The following is a 13874-nucleotide window of genomic DNA, read 5'->3' on the forward strand; positions in this document are numbered from 1 at the left end:
GTCCCTTACAGCCCTGCTCGCAAAGGACCACCTCTTGAGGTTTTCAGTGGCCCCAGGATCTCACATCCTTTCTGGCAAGCCTCTCACTCGACAGCCCTGCGCTCGGCTCTCGGGCCAGAAGCAGGTGCGTATCCCACACGGATGTGTACGCCCTGCGCTGTGCTCTACAAGCTGGTGGTGTGCAAAGGGGCCAGGGCATGCGGTCTGGTCTGCAAAAGGCCTGTGCGCTCGACACATACTTAACACGCTCCCGAGCAGAACCGGGCACCCGTGGTCCTGCTTCCACTCGTGTGTGTCTGCCAGGACTCAGGAGTGCACAGCGGAGCGGCCCACTTCCGCACCTGGGCCGTGTCACCGAGGCCTCTCCCGACAGACTGGGGTGAGGCCAGAGCGACAGATGATGACACTCTACTGCACATCGTCTACAGAGACCTGGAGATAGCATCTGGATCGACGCGGGTCAGACGGTATCAGGAGCGTGTGCAGAGCCGCACAGACATCGTGACAAATAGCGGCCCAGAACAGGCTCCGAAGCCGTAACTGAGGTGGAGGAGAAGGACTCTGTCAACTTCTGTCCCAGCAGACATGTGGGGCACGGGCACACACAGCTCTGTCATCTACAAGGGAGGAGCTGTGGGCAGAGCAAACACTTGGCTCTGGGCCTGCAGGGCCCACTCCGGGCGCAGGAGACGGGGTGAAGAGTGCCAGGGTGTCTGGCCACCCCATGTGCATGTGTGACCTCGAGGAACCATGACCCCACAAGCCTGGGTGCTCTTGCATGTAAAGGGGTGACAGCAGCACCCGCACTGGGCCCGTGGGGACTCAAGTTGAGGCAGTCAGTGTTCAGTTGGCACCAGCAGTTTTGATCACTGAACTAGCATTATGGCAGCTGGAACTTGGGCCCAATGAGGCAAGAACTGGGGACTTTCATTTGTATAAGTGTCTTCACACACGGGGTATGTGGCAGAAGGAAGGGTTCAGCTCTTTAGAGAAAATGACGTAACACAAAGCAAAATCCTGCTTCGTGTTAGTCGTTGTGACTGAAGGTTTTAGGACTCGTTAAAGACGGAGCTTTTTAAAGTCACTTCAAATATCTAAGTTTATGGGATTTACATGAAAACAGTGTATGAGAAAATGAGGTTCTTGTGTTCACCTAGATTCTTGAAATGTCATCTGTTATGTTTGGGTTCAAGACACACATGACTGTGTTCTGTTTGTTAGTATTTTTTTGCTAGGGAGCCGAACATATTAGGTGGGACCGTATGAAATTGCCCATATTCGACCAACATGACCAACGAAAATGGCAATTTCGTACAGAAGATGAATTTGTCCCTCTTCAAGATGGCCACTGGAATAATTCACGGAGGGACGGGAGGGGGACAGGGCTGGGTGTGTATTCAAACAAGTGGATTTCCCTAGTTCTCACTCTCAGTCCCCATCAGTCCCCATCACACCCTGTGTGTGTGTGTGTGTCTGTGTGTGTGCACACGTGTGTGCTCCTCTCTCCAGCGGAGATTCATCTTTTCGTTTCTAAAAGGCAGCAGCTTCAACAAAATGCTTGGAAATGATCTTGGCACTTAAGGAGAGGAGTGTGTCTTTCTGATGGAAAATCCCTCAAAAAGGGACTTAGGGGGCCTTGGAGGGCTTCTCGGGGCTCCAGTGTGACCCGCTTTCCCTCTGTGCTTCCTTGCAAATGCTAAGCTAATGTGTTCGATGCTCAAATCACCCTGGCTGCTCTGCATTTGTAGTTTTGACTTATTTTTTTTTTACTATTATTAATATTTCATCATAAAAGTATTGATTTCCTTTAACTAAGAGACTTTAAAGTTTGCTGCATCCTTAAGCATGATTTTATTATGTCTTGGGGCCAAATGTTTTTTCCTCCCCCCAAAGGAATGCTTTCCCTTTTATACAATGTGTGTCAAGAAGAAAAAAGGAATTGATTCACGGAATTCTGCACGATAGGCAACTTTTAAGGAACGTCTCTGGTAGGGACCCTGGACTGACATTTCCTAAATGTAACCACAGGGTCTCATTCCTTGTCAAGCCTTTTTATCTGTTAGAGGTAAGAACCAAATCACAAAATTTACATTAAAATACAAGATAGTTCCAAGAGAAGTTAATATGGGAAAATTAAGACAACTCTAGACACGACCCCAAAGCTTAAGGACTCCTTACAAGTGCCTCAGGACTCAAAAAACCTGTTTCCACACTGTCATCTCTCTTCCTTCCTTTAAGAAAGCCAACAGAAAACAAGAAGAAATACTGCCAGTTTGGGGCTGCCTAGAAAAGGCTCGGTTTCCCGCCTTATCTGAATTGCTGGCATCAGGTGCCAGTTGCGGAGTTAGGGAAAGAAGGAGCACGGGGTTTTACAGAACCCATCCAGGAAGCGGGCGGAGGGCAGTAACTGGCAAACCAAACGGAGCGCTCTGAAACGTTTAAATATTGAACATCCTTTCTCCTTCCTCCACATTTATTATTAACTTGGACCCACATCACTGTGCACGTTGACTTCATTTCTTCCCAAGAATCCAAGACACAATGGATGAGGCTCGGGGCCGGGGAGCGGGGGTGGGGCTGAGATTTGGGTTTCTCTCTCTCCTGCCTCGCTGGAAATCCTTTACGGTCAGCCCCACGTTTTCAGAGTCATGAATTCCTGGAAACGTCTCAGCGTTTCAATGGCCCCTGGCGCCCGAATGCAGATGATTAGTGCCCCAAATATTGACACACCAGACCTTCTTCCCCTTCCAAACAAGGGGGCAGCGTCAGAGGCAGGCTGCATGAAAGATGCTGTCGCCAGCGGCCAAGGGAGGTTGCGGGAAAGTCATTCGGACAGGCGCTCTATTGTTTGGGACCGCGGTTCCCTCAGCTTTGCCCAGGTAGAAACAATGCCCCTGATGCCAGGGGAATGTTACAATTGTCCGGTTTAAAAAAGAAAGGAAAATCTGTCTGCAGCCACCAGATAGCCTTTGCTCAGTTACGAGACAGCTGGGAGGGGGCTGGCAGTGACCTTGCTCTGACATATCACATGTCAGCAGCCGGGGCCAGCAGCCAGGCCAACTCAGAGCCTGGACCTGGTGTCATTCCCCGTGAAGACGAACATTTGGGATTGGAAATAGAAACCTAAGACCCTTCCAGAAAACGAGGCAGCACCTTATCTTGGGAACAAAGAAGGGGGGTGAGGGGGGCTGCTCATTGTGCCCTCCTGTCAAAAGGAAGACCCTCTGGATCTGCGGGCAGGACAAGCTGCTTACAAGCACTCGTTTGTCCTGGGCTTTTATCTGTTGAAGTGAAACTGTCCCAAATGACTGGCTGACAGCTTCCACTTTCCGTTAAAAGACAGTACTGCATTTGAGATCGATGTTCCCCCTGCAACGCCGTCTAAATTTATCCTGCCCTGCATCCTGCTCTCTGGGCCCTGCACTACGCTGGTGGGCAGCGTCTGTCTTCCGACGCCATCCCCAGCCAGGAGGACTCGAGCACCTGGCCCCGTCCTCCTGTTCATCGCGCGCACAAACCCCCCGTTCTCTCAAGGATTCCTCTGCTGCCTGGTTCTCTGAAGTCCCCCGAATCAAGCTCTGGCTTCCAGGCTCTTTACCTCGCCCCGGCTCTCAAATCCACCCTGAGAAGCCACCAGGCTGGCTGGCTTTGAACGACGGCTCTTGAGAATCCCCCCCGGCCAGCTCCCGCGCCCCCAAAGCAGCTGAGTACTCATTACTTGATTGCCTTTCGAGGTACTGGGATGATGCAGGCTGTCTCGGGCTCTACACACTGAACTAAACCAGGGAACTCACTTCTCTCTCCAGGTCTCGCTTGGCAAGCTGCCCTGGGAGTGAAATGTCACTGACTGATTTAATGCCTGCTGCCCAGAGAGCCCAGGATTTCTGAAATCTGTCTTCGTACATGTGGTTGCAAGAGCACAAGCCCTAAACAGACATTTTGAGCTACGGTTTCTATTTTGCTGTTGACCTGTGGACTCACTCTCTTTTTGGCAGGAATAAGAAATAAAATAAAAATGAGACTTGACAGGAAGGATGCACGTGCCGATTGCTGGCAGGCACGTGCATGCATGCTGTAAAGAGGGTTTTGCTTTGAAGCACCCGGCAGGCTGACATCTCTGGAGAGGCCCAGTGAATAAAAAACACGGGGTGTGGCCAGTCGGGCATCCCCCACTCTGCTTCTGGAAAGCAGCCTGGCAAGGTGCTATCAAGAGTCGTAAATGCAGGGCATTCCCACTAACCCTAAGGAACGTTCATAAAGGAGTAATTGGGAACGTGGACAAGGATTTCTGTATAGGGATGTTCATCACAGGGCGATTCCTAATGCACTAGAAATAGCTTAAGTAGCCAACATAAGTGGGCTGGCTAAGTAAATTTTAGCTAATCTGGCTGTTGTGGGTGGAATTCTGTCCCCTGCCCTGATTCTTATGTTGAAGCCCTAACCCCAGTTCCTCCAAACGTGCCCTTATTTGGAAATAAGGTCATTCTGCAGATGCAGTGAGCTGAGATGAGGTCATTAGGGCGGGCCCTGATACACCACGAGTGTCCTAACACAAAAGGAGAATCTGGACACAGAGGGGTGTGCAGGGACAATGGCACGTGAGGATGAGGTGGAGACTGGCGGATGCTTGGACAAGCCAACGAGAAGACTGCCAGCAACACACCAGCAGCTGGGAGAGAGCAGGACGCCGCCTCATCAACCTCGCATGGTCCTGATCTCAGCCTTCCGGGTTCCAGAACTGTGAAATACTAAATTTCTGTTGTTGAAGCCCCCAGTTGGTGTACTTTGTTATAAACCAATACTCAGACAATGGACTATTATGCATCTGTTAAAAACGAAGCCTAGGAAGAGGTATTCTACAGCACAGGGAAATGCTTCTGACCTAATAGTGACATGCTTAGAAATGAAACCCCACCACCTAGTGCTTTGGATCTTGGGCGGCACGTGGGCACAGAGAGGGGCATCCAAGGATGCCCACTGCTGCCTGGGATAGCGACAGCCTGGAAAGCACCAAAAAGTCCAGCCAAAGAAACACACGTGTCCACACTGGAATACTACACAGCCAAGAAAAGGAATGAGCAAAATCTATACACGTTAACACAGGAAGATTTCTGATTCACAGTGGTGTCTGAAATCAAGCTGCAGAAGGGTATACAGAATTATGATTCTGTTTAGGTTAAAAGAAAAAAAAAGGCAGCCCCAACTCCTAAGACAATTACAGTTCCATAACCCCTTATCCTAAACCCTTGAGGCCAGGTGTGTTCTGGAATTTAGAATCTTTAAGAGTTAAAAGGCTGTGTGGTGCATACATATAGATGAGGTCACACCCTCAGCTGGGTCTCAGGAAGTGAAAAGCAGACATAATAAATTTCTGCAGGGAAAAAACAAGTGTATTCACAATAAGTGGCATCTGCAACTCTTACAAACAGCTATAAATAGCTCAAGGCAGGTTTTGGCACCAAGTGAGTTTCGAAAAATCTTTGGTTTCCACAGCTGTTTGCCTTTCAGAATCGCAGAGAAGGGGCTGTGCTCTGTCCTGTCCATTGGCCATGGGTACACATATGGAATGCGAGTGCACAGAGAAGGGTCTGGAAGGGGATGGGCCAAACCGTGGGATGTCTGGGGAGGAGCAGCCAAGGGGGACTTAAGTCCCATTTGTCATGTGTTGCTTTTTTTTTTTAATGAAGAATCAACTCGTCTATTTCTTGGGTGACTAAAAATTAGGGAAAAAAAGAGAAGCAGAAAAAACAGAGAAGACCCAGATGACAATGAACTGAACTATTCGCCGTGCTTGTTTCTGCGGGGGTAGGGGGGGCGGGACACTGCAGTGACTTCTTCCCGTACCTCTGCAGTCTCATTGATAATTTTCTGCATTCGTGTATTAATGCGCACAAATGAATTCGACGGGTCTGCAGGAACAGCTGACTGGCTCCATCCATTCCCGTCATCATCAGTTCATCCCCAGGCTTGGTGACCTCGTGGGCCACGTCCCGCTGCGCTGCCACCCCCGTCACTCCCGCTCCACCCGCCCAGCCGTGGCCGCCGCACCTCCACCATCGTGAACCGCGGCCCCTTCCTGGGCGGCTGCTCACAGACTTGCCACTTTGATGCATCGCCTCTCTTACTCTCTCTGTCCTTTATTTTTCTGCCCTCCTTGGCCTTTGATTGCTTCCCGGGAGTTTATCATATTGAACTTTTATCCCTTTCCAGGAAACCCTATTCTTTTTTTCTTCCCTTTCACAATTAATAAATAATCGTGAGAGCACTTTTTGAGAGAAGCACATCCTGCCTCCCAAACAGGACCACTGGCGCGTCTCCCTGGGCCCCTCCGGCCTGTAAAGGGCACGCCACCTGTCACCAGGGGGACAGCATTCGGGTCATCTTCGCACTGGGGGAAGGGTACCACGGGTGATCTCACTGTCTCCGCTGCTCTCGATCCCACAAGACAGCTGGCTTTCACAGCCATCCTGCAGAGGGGGCGCGCGGAGCGGGGCACTGGCCTGGGGTCTAAGCACCAGGGCACGGCCAGGGACACCGAGGGACAGCGGGAGGGCTAGAGCATGGCTCTGGAGGCACACAGAGGAGTTCAAAGCCCAGCCCCATGCTGACTGGAGCCTCGAGCCTCGTTGTCCCTGGGTACTCCATGGAGGATATGAGCCCTACCTCCCACCTTGCTGTGAGGATTAAGTGAGGAGAACGCACACAACTGCACTCAGCACAGGGCGCACAGGTACAGCATCACAGGTCGACAGTCATGACTCAGTCACAGCACGGCTCTGAGCACCTGTCCTGACACCCTCACCAGTTTCTACCACGCAGAGAGAGGGCACAGCAGCCCCGATGGCCTCCGAGAAGTAACACGGAGCATTCGGGATCACATCTGAGAAAAGCCACAGGAGTGGGCAGACGGAGCGGCTCACTCTCCCAGCACCGGGCTGTGACTTCTGGAGCAAGCGGGGACTGTCAACCTGTTTTCTGTCTGAAATGCCCGGCCCCAGCCGCCTGCCACTCAGGAGGTTTTTGACCAATGTGCACAGCAGTGACACTACCTACTTTCTTTCTCAGAAGTCATGATTCTGAAGTCAGACCACAAGCAACAGAGATTCTGGAAAGGTATGAAATGCAAACTTATCTCACAATTTACAGGAAAGAAAAGGGAACAGGAGGCTATTCTACTGCAAGAATAGAGTCTTTTCTTCAAAGTCAAAAGGAAATGGAAAAAAGGCAAACCTTAGGCAGAAGGAAGGGTGCCAGGTGAGCCTGCATTGCATCAAGGTTTCCAAATTATTCCGGAATGTGTTGTGGGTTCCAATTTTTTTTTTTCACATTTGGACTGCTTTAAGGAAAATGTTGTATAACTTGGACTATGTTATGGTCAAAATGGGACACAAATGAGATAGTCTGGTCTTTAGAAAATGATGACAGCTTTGTGACAGCCCGACTAGTTTAGAACTGTCTTTAAATATACAATAGCTGTATTGAGATGTAATTCACATGGGGTACCATCTACCCATGTAAACGGTACAATCCAATGATTTTTATTTAGTCTATTCACAGAGTTGTGCAACCGTCACTACAGTCAATTTGAGAACGTTTTCGTCCCCCTTAGAACTAGTCGTGGCTATAACTTGTAGCAGGGGTTACAAACGCATGTATCCCCACAACGTGGAACGAGCCTGTAGCCTGGCCTTCAGGGAAGCTCCCACTCCAGAGTCTGCCGTTTATTCTCCTGTACGTGGCAGGAGACGTTTCATTCTTCACATGAGGCCCGAGCCCGAGAACCTTCTCTTCCAATACAATTCATCAGGACAGCATCCCAGGCCAAACTCCCCCTTCTGTGCTCTCTGCTGACGCGGGAGGAGACCGGGCTGAACACTTTCCTGAGGACCAGCGCCAGGATCTTGGGCCCCACTTATCTGGCCAGGGAGGAGAATGATGAGAAAGGGGAATTCTGCGCCCAGCCAAACTGGTGGCCGATGTCACGTGGACAGCAATGTTTTCTCTCCTTGGGGATCTGGGCGGCCTGTGGACCAAGGCTTGGTCAACGGCTCTCCTGGCCGTGTGGGCTCGTGTCTGGGATGGATTCCTGCCCAGCTCTGCTCCTCCACCTCCTGCCAGGTCAACATCCCTTCCTCGGAGAAGCCTTCCCAGACTCCCTGTCGAGGTCAGGCTCCTCTGCGGCACGCCATCCCAGCTCTCAGCCGCTTCCCTCAGGGCCCTGATCACTGTCGGCAGTTCTGGACCATCCACAGCATCCACAGGGCCTGGGAGACTGCTCTGTTTAGCTCACCCCTGAGTCCACAGTGAACAATGTGTAGCACATAAAGGGCGTACTGAAGATTTATTGGCTCCATCCATCCATTAATCCCTTTCTCCCCCTTCCTTCCACATCCATGCATCCATCCATCCATCCAGGCAATACTTTCCAAGCACCATCTATATGCCTCCTGGTACAGCTCCAGGAGCTGGGCACTTAGCAGTAAACAAAACACAGTGTCTGCTCTCTTTAAGCTTACAGTTAAATAATGGGATGGAGTAGGATGGGGGGGCAGATGAGGAAGACAGGGAAATGCTGGGAGGGAAGCGTGCTGGAAGAGAATGAAGCAGGTAGGGGGTGTCTGGAGTGCTATGGGGCAGGGCTGTGGTTTACATGGGCTGGTTGGGGAGGGCCCCTTGGAGTGAGTGAGATCTGAGGAACGCCTGAAGGCAGCGAGGACAGAGCCCGTGGGTACCTGGGACGAGGGGGTTCCAAGCAGAGGACGCTCAGTGCAGGGGCTGCAAGGCAGGGTGTGCCTGGCATGGTCAAGGCTCAGCCGGAGGCCCCTGGGGCTGCCCTGGAGTGGGCCAGGAACAGCGGGGGAAGTGAGGTCAGCCTTAGGAGGAGCAGAGGGCGCAGACTGTGTGGGACCTTGGGGGCCGCTGTCAGGAATCTGGCTTACATTCTGAGTGGAATGGGAGCCAGGGACAGATTTAAGCAGAGGACACACATCACCTGACTTCCACCTGAAAAGATCTTTCTAGCTATGGTGCTGAGAACGACCGAAGGAGAGAAGCAGGGCGACAGATTTGGAAGGCCAAGGTCAGCAGTCAGCAAACGCCTGCGGGCCAAATCGCCAAACCCCCAAATCGCAACGGACCTGTTTTTGCGAGTGAAATTGCACTGGAATGCAGCTGTGCCTACTCACTTACATACAGGCTGCATGGCTGAGTCAGGTTGTGACAGAGACCGCATGGCCCCAAAGCCGAAAATATTCACTATCTAGCCCTTTAAGGAAAGTCAGCCAAGCCTTGGCCTCAGGGACAGGACAGAGGCAGTGGTGAGAGGGGAATGGCTTCGGACTGCCTCCCGGGTAGGGCTGCCAGGCTGGGTGAGCGCCGGTGCCTCCCGGGTAGGGCTGCCAGGCTGGGTGAGCGCCGGCCCTGGAGGGGACCAGTGATTTGGTCTCCGACGGCTCTGTGTGAGGACCTGTTTACGACTGCCTCTGCTTTGCAGCCAAGTGTGGGTCACCGGATCCCACGGGCTGCCCCGCCTGGGGCTGGCCCCCGGAATGCCCGTTTTCCTCCTCCGAGGGCTGTGTGTGGTCAGCACAAAGGGCGGCCTTTAGCCTCCCTGCTTGAAGCCCATTGGTGCTCCCTGCACCCCCTGCTGAAGTCCAGGATGCAGAAGTCAACCTGACGCAGAAGGTCACTCCCTTGTGGCCTCATCTCCTGCCATCTCCTGCCACGTCCATCTGAGGCGGCCTGCAGGACTCATTGCACACTGGTTTGAGGAGCCCAGGCCCTGCCATCTGCCTAGGATGCACCACGTTTAACCTGGCCCATCAGTCAAGACCTCCTTCCATAATCCTCCTTCCCCTCCATTCTGGGAGGGCCACCCTGGCTCCCACACCATCCCAGTGCAGACCAGGCTACAGAGCGACAGGGCGTTAGGTGTCCTCTTCCCCAGGACACCGCGAACTCCTTAATGGCAGGGCTTGTCCAGAACCTCCTGCTCCTCAGTTCTTGGCAGAGCGTGGTGCAGAGCAGTGCCCATAATGGGTTTCCTGAAAGCACAGCAAGCTTTGAAGAACTGGCCTCCCCTGAAACGGGGCCCAGGGCACTGAATATATCCCACTCGCATACCCAGAACCTCCAGGCACCCCAAACTCGCTCAGGAGCAGCTGCTGCGATGGAGGGAGAGTGCCTGTCTGAGCACACCTGCAGCTTGCCAAGTTGTCAATCCACCTCCGGGCTACAGTGGAGGCAGCCGGTTATAGGTGCGAGTCAGATCATGAAGAAGTCAGGCTGGGCCCTGTGCCGCATAAGCCCAAGCACTATAAGTGCTCGCTGAACATTTGTGGATTAAAGAAGATGACATGAGGCCACAGCATTTGATCCCAATGGTCACCTGGAACCCTCTTGTGAAGCCACCTAGGAGAAATTCAGTGAGATTTTTTTCTTCTCTAATAGTAGTATTCTTCTTTTTTTTTGCTGAGGAAGATTGACCCTGAGCTAAACTTCTGTCACCAATCTTCCTCTTTCTGCTTGAGGAAGATTGGCCCTGAGCTAACATCTGTGGCCAATCGTCCTCTATTTTGTATGTAGGATGCCACCACAGCATGGCTGATGAGTCGTGTAGGTCTGTGCCCCAAATGCGAACCCCGTGAACCCGGGCCACCAAAGAGGAGCATACCAAACTTAACCACTACGCCACTGGGCCGGCCCCTCTAATAATATTCTTAAGACTAGATGGATATTAGAATGAGTCAAGGAGCTTCAAAAACACCAATGACCCTCTCCTCACTCTGATTTAACTGGGCTGCACTGGGCATGGATGTGGGGCTTTTCAAATACTCTCAAGCTGATTCTAGAAATGCGCAGCCAGGGCTGCGAGCCTCAGGGCTGGGCTGGTTCAGCCCAGGGCCTCAAGCTGGGGAAGATATGGCAGGGGCTGCGCTTCTGCCCCGGGCGCCGCGCGGGAGGTCCTGTGGGCCTCTGGCTGAGTGAAGGGGTTCTAGTCGACTGACGTCCTCATCCCCTCGGTTGGCCGTCCCACAGAAGCTGAGGAGGTACGGCACGTGGGAGGATGGGTCCGCCTGCTAGGAGAGCGAGCTGACCCGAAAGCTATGCTGAGCCGAGGGGACCCCACCACCCCGGCAACAGGAGGACAGTACCACGGTGCCTGGCTTGGATGTGGTTCGTGACCCAGATTCAGGGATGCGCTCACTCTAAGGTGGATGAAGTAAGGTCAGGAGTCAACCAACCAAGCGGTCTGCTGAGACAGCGCCATGTGCCAGGGACAGAAGATAATTGCAAGGCATGGTTTTGGGCTTCCAGCTGTCTGCAGATTTGAGGTGAATAACTTAGAAGTAATTCTTTCCATGGGCTTGTTAGTTATAGGGTTCTAATCTATCTCGCAGGCCTCTGAGCCACGTCAGTAATAACACAGGATAGAGAATAAGAGTAAAAAGGAGAACAAAGAGAGGTTGGCAAGAGCATGGGCCAGGGTCGGGCATAGGTAGGATAAAACGCTGGTGCTGCTGACTTGCTGTGCAAGTCCAGGTAAGTTACTTAACCACCCTGACCTCAGGAAACCTCAGCTGCACAGTGAGCACACACCTACCGCTCCCCAGGCAGGTTCTCAAGGTGAGAAAAGGAGTCCAGCGAACACGCTTGGGACAGAGCTTAAAGCACAGAAGGTGGCCCATGGATAGGACCCAGGTGAGCCTGACCCCCATCAGGGATGAGGAGCCTGCCCCCTGTCAGTGATGGGGAGCCCACACCCTGTCAGAGGTGGGGAGCCAGCCCTCCTGTGAATGATGGGGAGCCCACACCCTGTCAGTGATGGGGGGCCCGCCCCCTGTCAGAGATGAGGAGCCCGCCCCCTGTGAATGATGGGGAGCCCACACCCTGTGAGTGATGGGGAGCCCGCCCCCTGTGAATGATGGGGAGCCCACACCCTGTGAGTGATGGGGAGCCCACCCCCTGTCAGAGATGGGCAGCCCGCCCCCCATCCATGATGGGGAGCCCGCCCCCTGTGAATGATGGGGAGCTCACACCCTGTCAGAGATAGGGAGCCCATCCTCCTGTGAACGATAAGGACCCCAGCCCCTGTCCGTGATGGGAGCCAGGGAGCCCACTGCTTCCCCTCACACTGTTCCCCAGTCCCTTCCTGACTTGGGGCCCCGCACACGCTGTCCCCTGCTTGGCACCCCTTCCCCCCTCCCTCTCCAGTCTGCTCCAGTGCTCCTTCGCTACAAGCCCACCCCACCCACTCAGGAGAGCCTTCCCTGATCCCCACCAGAGAAGGCCAGGTTCCCCCTTATCAACTAATTATTCACTGGTACGATTATTTGAATAATGCCTGTCACTCTTAAAAGACTAAGCTCTGGCAGGGCCGTGAATGTCTGGTTACCTGAGGGATATCACCCGAATCCAAGCTCAGTGCCTGGCTCACAGCAGATGCTCAAAAAACATTTGCTGAATAAAGGAGCGGATGAAGAGATTAACTCCACGGCTTACCACAGAAGCCCACCTTTGTGGACGCACGATGGCAACGAGCTGAAGAATCCTCGAACATGCACCACTGAATGGCTTCACTACACTCTGGGCCAGCCCCAGAACCTTCCAGAAAGTTTCTAAATTCATCCCTGACCAGCAGACCTTAAACCTCCACTGCAGAGGCTCCCATGCTCGGCTGGCGCACCAGCATTGTGCGCTGCAGGTCAGCGCCTTATTTTTGTCAAGAGTTCTGGCTGAGAGCCAGCCTGGGCTGCAAAAAGTGGGAGAAAAAGCTGTTGATACATCACACCTGTTGGGCAAATGTCAACCGGCTTGGGGAGGCCTGGACAACCACTTATGCTGCCAGCCGAGCGCAGGCATCTCGGGCCTGATTTATCAGCGAGCTTGACAGGCGTGCTCAGAAAACCTTCTCGGCCTGGCAGAGGAGACAGGAGCTCAGCAGCCACATGTGAGCAGCTGCAGTTGAGATCATGGTGTCCAAGCTTCTAACTGAGGCTCCCCCAGGGCAAGGCCAAGAATTTCTTCAAGTCGTAGGCCCTCAGGAGGATCCCCGGACACAGAACTGAGCACACTGTGGGGTGAGATGGCCTAGCAGCCCCAGGGACCACTGTGTGACCTGGGGCAAGTTACTTAACCTCTCTGGGCCTCAGCCTCGTCACTGTTAAGTGGGGATGGTAACAGGGCCTTCCTCCCCAGGTTGCTGTGACCCCCTTGCCTCTGCTACTGTGGAGACACAGCCGCCCGACGCTGGCAACACGGTGAGTCTTAGGAAGCGCTCCTCTTCAGTGGTGCCCCAGCCATTCAGACATTTCAACCTCAGAAAGACTCACGGGGGCAGAGCGCAAGGCACACGACTGCTTCCTGGAGGCGCGACCGAGCTGCTCGCCTCACCTCCCAAGTCTCGATTTCCCCTCTCCCTCCACCCATGGTACTACTGAGATCAAGAACGGGAAACGCTTTGCCAGCTCTGAGGTGCCGTGCGACGTGCAGAGACAGAGCCATCCTCGGGGGCAGACCTGTCACAACCGGGTAAGCTGTACCCAAAGCCCCACTGACTCTCCTGGGGCGCAGCCCCACCTGCCCCGGCTCTCAGCCTCTGGGCGGACCCAATGCCCCCTGCACTGCTGTCTCAGATCTGCTCCCAGTCTAGTAGCCATGACAAGCTCAGGCGACCACGAACCAGGCCAGCATGCCCCTCAGAGTCCAGAGTGCTCAGAACAAGTCCACAGGGCCCCCCAGGCCTGCCCTCCCACCTCGGGGACCGGCGCCCTGCCCCCACTCGCTGTGTTCCTGCTGCACGGGCCCTCGAGGTGATCCCCTGTCAGTGACTGCCCCTCAGTGACCTCTGGCACAGTGGTCACCCACTTCTACGT

The 13874-nt window shown here is 53.5% G+C and overlaps 1 protein-coding gene across 13 annotated transcripts in view; it reads right to left on the minus strand.

Annotated features, from left to right (window-relative positions):
- Positions 1-13874, minus strand: part of CLEC16A (C-type lectin domain containing 16A) — a 200191-nt gene that overhangs the window by 19368 nt on the left and 166949 nt on the right. The gene's annotated exons all lie outside the window — the stretch shown is intronic.

The sequence above is a fragment of the Equus przewalskii genome, chromosome 12 (genome assembly GCF_037783145.1).
Source record: "Equus przewalskii isolate Varuska chromosome 12, EquPr2, whole genome shotgun sequence".
NCBI classification, from domain to species: Eukaryota; Metazoa; Chordata; class Mammalia; order Perissodactyla; family Equidae; genus Equus; species Equus przewalskii.